The 6,474-nt window shown below is 37.9% G+C and overlaps 1 non-coding gene across 1 annotated transcript; it reads left to right on the top strand.

Moving 5' to 3' along the window:
• Positions 1-1,904: 1,904 nt before the first annotated feature.
• On the top strand, positions 1,905-1,977 carry trnaf-gaa (transfer RNA phenylalanine (anticodon GAA)). The gene has a single exon. It is a non-coding gene; the product is annotated as a tRNA-Phe (tRNA).
• The last annotated feature ends 4,497 nt before the right edge of the window (positions 1,978-6,474 follow it).

Raw genomic sequence — 6,474 nt, 5'->3', positions numbered from 1 at the left:
ACACAATCCAAAGCCTTTTCTGCAATACCCTCTATATGCAAATCATTCACACAGCAGTTTCATGTTACGTTAAGACCGATTGAGAAACTTTGATGACTGTTTGAGAAGAAAATGCAATCATAATATATGACAATTTTGCAACTTTTCTATTGTGAAGAACAGTCATTTGAGATAAAATCTCATCACTGTGCTTCCATCAAAAATACAGCAGTATTTCTACAGTATCTGCAGGAAACATTTTCGCTTTGTCACAATCAGTGTAACTTGAGATGTCCCCCATCCTTAGTCATAAGCCCCTCACTGACCACACCTGTCTTTTTCCTGCTGTCCCTCCTGTCTCTTGTTTCCACCTTCCTTTTCTCTGATCCCAAAAATACAGAAACTGTCCCAGAAACTTGCAGTATTTAGTTATGACTGTGATGAACCCTGACTCTTGGCACCCTGTGATGAGATAACAGTGCTAATCATCAGCACTAATGGAGATGACTTTGCTACGTGAGCATTGATGAGACAGCTACTTCTCTAGATGTTGTTGATCTTGTTTTATTTTACCAGAGCAAATCCGTCTGCACCACGTCAAATATGTGTAATTGTTTCCTGACTGATTTGTGCAGTGCATCAACACTGTAGATACCTTCATCCTGCATCGTAATCTAATCAGTCCTCTCCTCTTTCTTACCCTCATTTCCTCCCTTGGTTCTCCCTTTCGTTATTCCGCCGGTCTGCATCTCCTCTCTCATCTCTTATCCACACTCAGGCCCTCCAGAACAAAGCAAGGAACAGCTGCAGCTTCTGTGAAGGACGAAATGTCACCTTGGGGGATGACGCTGGAACAAAAACATGAGAAAGAGGGGGAGAGAGAATGATACAGAATAGAAAGGGGATTAAGGGGGAAAGAGGAAAAAGATGGGAGGCAGGGACGTTAGCATTAGGACATCGTATGACTAATCAAGGGATGGCTCTGCATCACTGCTGTGCTCTATTTCATAAAAAAAGGGAACTATCACCAGGTGCAGAATGGTAAGATGAGCCACAGGCTTCTGATTTCAACATTATAATGTAATACCTATCATACTGGCTGTCACTCATAAAACAACAGGTCAAAGCCCTAAAGTGAATAAAAGGGTCCGCTCTTCATGATTTATAGCAGGGGATTCAACCGACGGCGACTCTGATAAATGTTTTGGCGAGTGTGTGATTTCAGTAATGGATGGGAGAAAGCAGCACTTTGACAGCTCTTTCATTGCTTGCTAGTTTCAATTTGTGCAGGGGCTATCATTTATCCATTTGCAATAGATACCTATTGCTGGGATTCAAGTAAATAAAGACTTCAACATGGTGGAATAACTGGCAATAGATGAAGTGTGACTACACAGGTGATCAATAACAAGTGATTTTGTAAGCAGTTACACAGTGTCTTACATCTTACCTTCAAATGACCACAGGAACATAAAAAGGAAGCTGAACGGTCTGTTAGAGATATGGCAAGACTACTACAAAAACGACGAGATCACGGAGGCCAAATATACAAAATGGAGAGTTATTTTTTGTGTTGTAACCTTGTTAGGACCTTTTGAAGACTCTATCTGATATTTTACTGCCGTTTTCAAGTGATAATCGCAACTTGAGAGAAGTAGGTTCAACGGTCACAAACGGCGCCATCTTGTGTTGAAAAGTTGACTGAAACTAGACAACCTACAACCACTACACACGGTGAGTTGCGACAGTTTTCCCATCCTGTCCAGTTTTCCAACAGTGTTGCTACTGTGTGTGGTAAATCATTCACCCTCTTGTTTTAATGGCAGAAGAAAGTTCTCAGACCGGTCTCGAACTCGTCACTCTACTTTAAATGACGATTTGAGGTACGTGTGAACAACCTTTTTACTGCCACGTGTCGTATGCGCGCCGAAATAGCTCAGTTGGGAGAGCGTTAGACTGAAGATCTAAAGGTCCCTGGTTCGATCCCGGGTTTCGGCAGCAGCTGGGAGCACTTTTCGATTTTTTTTTCAATGGCATTTGTGGATGCTGAGAATTTCTGATAGTCTCATTGTCTTAACATGCATAGTACAGGACACGCTTTAAAGGAAATTTTCATCTACCCAAATTATTTCCATCAAAGACACGTTGCTGGGGACGTTTCAGAGAACTTCTGTCAACTAGAAGCAGGCTAATCCTTCAGAAGGCATCAGAGCACCCTTATGCAGTAATATTCAAACCCTAAAGAGAATGATAACTCAACTTCAATGTGCAGACAACAACAACAACAGACAAAGCTCAGCTCTGAAAACATTTGCACTATTTAGATTATCTCCCACTACAATGAATGCAGTTAATTCACACTTTCGCCAGGGGGCGATATCGTACAATAAATAAATGGACTTGGAGAACAGGCCTGCAGTTCATCTCAGGGCACTTTATATGTTAGTTCAGGTGGTTCAAATAGACTGGACACATTGCTTTCAAATGCAAATGTAGCCTACTTTTCCATCAAAGCAAAAAAAAACAAAAGATTAAAAAAAATAATGATAATTTGCAATTTAATTTTTCAAATGGATGAAGTACCAAACTTGCATATATCTTAAATCACATACCAAAATTCAAAATCTCAAAAGTGTTAAAGCTTTTCATGGAAAAGATTATTTAAAGATGAAACTGACATTCTAAATGATCATTTTCTAGTTTTAAAATCCTGGGTGTTCACCCTCAGTGTATAAATACATATGTAAACACTTAAAACACATCTTTTATAGAGGTATGTTTACTTAGATTATAACAGGCAAAAAATGAAAAAAATGAATATACAACTAATGTTGGTTCTTCACAATATAATTAATGTATGTTAAAACTGAAGTAAATCATTTATTGGACATCATACTTTTGAAACTCCAAACAGATCCCATCATGTAGCGTGTCGAGCTTGTTTGGTTATTTATAGGTCAGCCTTGGGCAGGCATCACTACTAAGCAGTGGTCACAAATGATCTTATTTGTGAAATTGTTTCTTGCTTCTTGCAGAAAAAAATCTATGTACCTGTGAGGCAGCTTAGTCCTATTTTGATTTCAAAGAAAACAGTTACCTGTCAGATATTCCATTCTGGTCTATTATTACGCAAAGGCCTTTTCTTAGTAAGACTCGTGTTGTTGTGCAGTACAGTCTTATTTAAAATGGTACAAGAGCAGCACAGAAAGTAGAAAATATGTAGTCAAGTACTGGTTAATGCTTTGGCCTCTTCAGCTAGTGCGCTTGAACACAGCATGGGGTTATCCTGGAAAAGATGTGTTGCGTACAAAAGCTCTAAGTTTATATCTGCCTTGTTAATAGTATTTTCTCTAACCTGTGGCAACATTTTAAAAAATGATAACAAAGACTTCAGAGTCCCTGACACAATGTGCTCTTGTCAATAGGCTCCAAAATATGACTTCCTGGTTTATATTATTATTATGTCTTGCTTGGCGGCGACTCACCCATGTAAACACACTACCCTTTGTTTTCTTAAGCTGTCATCTTCTTGTTTGTGAAAGGCATCCTCAGTTTTACACAACTTCACTCAGATGACAGTCATGTGACTCCAGGGACTATTGTGACGTCATGGTGGGTATAACCTTCACAGGTGTTGGGGATTTCACACAACACATTGCTACAGGAGGGCTCCTTTGGATGTGTAGCAACATGTTCTCAAATACATGTGACGAGTCCAAATACAGGACGACTCTGGGTCTAGCTAAAGTTGTATATGACATGCAGTAATGTGGTGAGTGCACAGCCAAAAAGAAAAACAAGGGACTCTAAAATAGATACACAAAAACTGTAAGGGGAAAATGTTAAACAGATACCAGTGTCATGTGTCCATTCACACAAAATGTGTGTTTTGCATTCCTTGTCAGCAGAAACCCTACACCCATACTTCACTCAGTGCCTCTTTGTTCACTTTTCTCTCCCTCTATATAACACATTTTAACATGACTTCTTGAGATTGTACAAGCTTTTGACAAAAAAATTGACTTCGTTCAAGAGAAAGTTCTTAATTTGAAAAAAAATCACAACTTGCAGTACAAATTTTGTGCAAGAAACACATATGTACACTACTTCTCAATGGACAATTTCAAAGTAAAAGTAAGATTAAAAATACATACATTACATACACCACCTTTGACCACAAGCTAATCATTTATTTCCTAGAGAAAGCTCTGCCTGCTCTGCATTCACAATGTGTGTTTGTATGTTTTGACCCTTCACTTCAACAAAATATTTTAAGTTCCATCTATTAATCACAGCTCATCTTTGAGTATTTTATGAGTTCCCTGACCTTTTCATTGACAGGGAAAGCCAACCAGTTAAGAACCACTGCATGGTTTATTTATACACACCTTTCCCCAGGAAGAGTGAACCCAGTGCACCCTGAACATACCACGTGACTCATCTATTCTGTTTGTTTTGTTTTTGTGAAGTAGATGGTTGAAGGTTTTGTTTGGGCTTGAAATGTGTCCATGAATTGTTAACATCTTTTAACATCTTTGTCTTGATTTTCTCATCTCGTGTTTTTAAATTAAAAAGTTATTGAATATTCATGACAAGGAGTATTTTTTCCTCTGTAGCTCTCAATGCATTCCATTTTTAAAGGATGTATTATCCATAACTTTCATCATGATGTATCTGCTGAAGAGTGAAAAAAATGGATGTCCCTTCTTTGATTAATATTTGATGGTAACCAGGATATTGTTTTTTAATCATTAGCTTACATGCTGGTTTTTAGTAGAATATGCTGTTAGATAACTTTTGTAAAAACTTCTCCCTGTAAATCAAACAATAACTCGTCACATGTAGCTGTTGTGTTATTATGTAACGAACTGTGAGATGTTGCCAGCAGTTCTTGCGAAACTCTGTCAGATTTCCAAGACCATGTTTTTTTAAAAAACAAACGAGCAAGAGATAAAAGAAAATGCATGTTTTGTGGTTCTGTGGCCCATAATTTATTCTGATTATTGCACTGAGGACTGAGGACTGAGGATCAAGTCAAATGAGCTGGTCTTTAGTCACTGCGTCACCTGGTTTTGTCTAACAAATCCTGTGGGTTAAAAAACACAGTGGCAGGGTGTGTGATTCACGTCCATCGCACCAGATTTACACAGTTTTGACGCATTGTGGTCAGACAGAAATTATGAGATGACAGGGTTTATTTGTGTGTTTTACTGTTTTACCTTAATTGTTTTAAGGAGTTTCTCAAGACAGCTTTTTAGGTCTGTTAGGAATGTTTTTGTTTGTTATAAGTGACCTGAGGCTGAACATCACTTTCTGCACTGCTGACTTGTTTTTGTGTTTTAACACATTTGTACCTGGATTATCAGTACAGTAAAGATGAGAAACCCTGTTCATTATAAAGAGGAGTAAATTTTATCTTTCTTTTTTTACTGTTATAACCTTCGGCTGTATGATGTGTGGACACTGGGCTTCATTCACCAACAGTTCATATGCATAAACCTGTTTAAATTGTGCTTATGAGCATTTGATGCAGAAATCTGGCATTAAGCTATATGTACTTGCTTGAATTTATTCTTAACTATGAACAAAAACAGACCATGGCACAATTATGACGACCAACTGTCTCAGAAAATGTAAACACATACCCTTTGAACTAAATGCATGACACATCTAAATTACTTTCAGAAAAAAAAGAAAAAAACCCTTGAATAGAATTAAGTAATAAAACTGTAAATTGAACACATGTAATAAATAACCATGAACTTGACGCCCTTCACCGTAATCATACTTAAGATATTGAATCGTAAAATAAATACTTGTCTCACAATTAATAATATGTCAATGTGCATATTAAAATGTCATATATTTTTTTGTTAATTTAATCATACTATGCTGATCACAGGCTGCAGGCGCACCTATCAAATTAGAATTACTCTGATTTTCTAATAAACACAAGGTGCTCAGAAGAAAATTGGCTGGTATGCACGTGTCATGAATCGGACTGTGATTTTTTTGTTTAAATATTGAAGCTGGTTGACAGTGGTCTGGGTGGTTGTTCTTTATTGTTGGTGAAATGAGTGAACTAGCAAATATTCAGACAGCCTCAGTCTCTCTTTCTGCAGACCTCTTTGACAAGTCTTAGCAGGTAAAGCACAGGTGTGATTTAACATCTTAACAGCAGTTTAGCTCCAGGTAAGTGCTTCAGTAAGAAGCCACATGACAGACCATGAAAAGAGCTGGGATCTGGACAAAAAGAAGAAGATTTAAACTCTTTGAAATCAACAGGATTTGTGCATTTTGGAAAGAAAGCCAAGATCTCTTCTGTTTAACAGGTCTTTGGTGCTCAAACACAGCTTGTGGTTGTCCAGTGTTGCAATATAGAAGTCTTACGGGCACCGGACTCAGCAGTTATGTAGTTTGTACGTCAGCACAGCAGAAACTGAACAGGATAAGAGTTTTGTTGTGCTACACAGATAAAATAGGCCCACTTCCTGT

This window comes from Halichoeres trimaculatus, unplaced genomic scaffold (genome assembly GCF_033239565.1).
Source record: "Halichoeres trimaculatus isolate MK-OKI-2021-1 unplaced genomic scaffold, fHalTri1.1 fHalTri1_scaffold_1, whole genome shotgun sequence".
Classification (NCBI taxonomy): Eukaryota; Metazoa; Chordata; class Actinopteri; order Labriformes; family Labridae; genus Halichoeres; species Halichoeres trimaculatus.
Note: the sequence above shows the minus strand (reverse complement) of the source record. Positions and strands in the feature narration are given on the sequence as shown.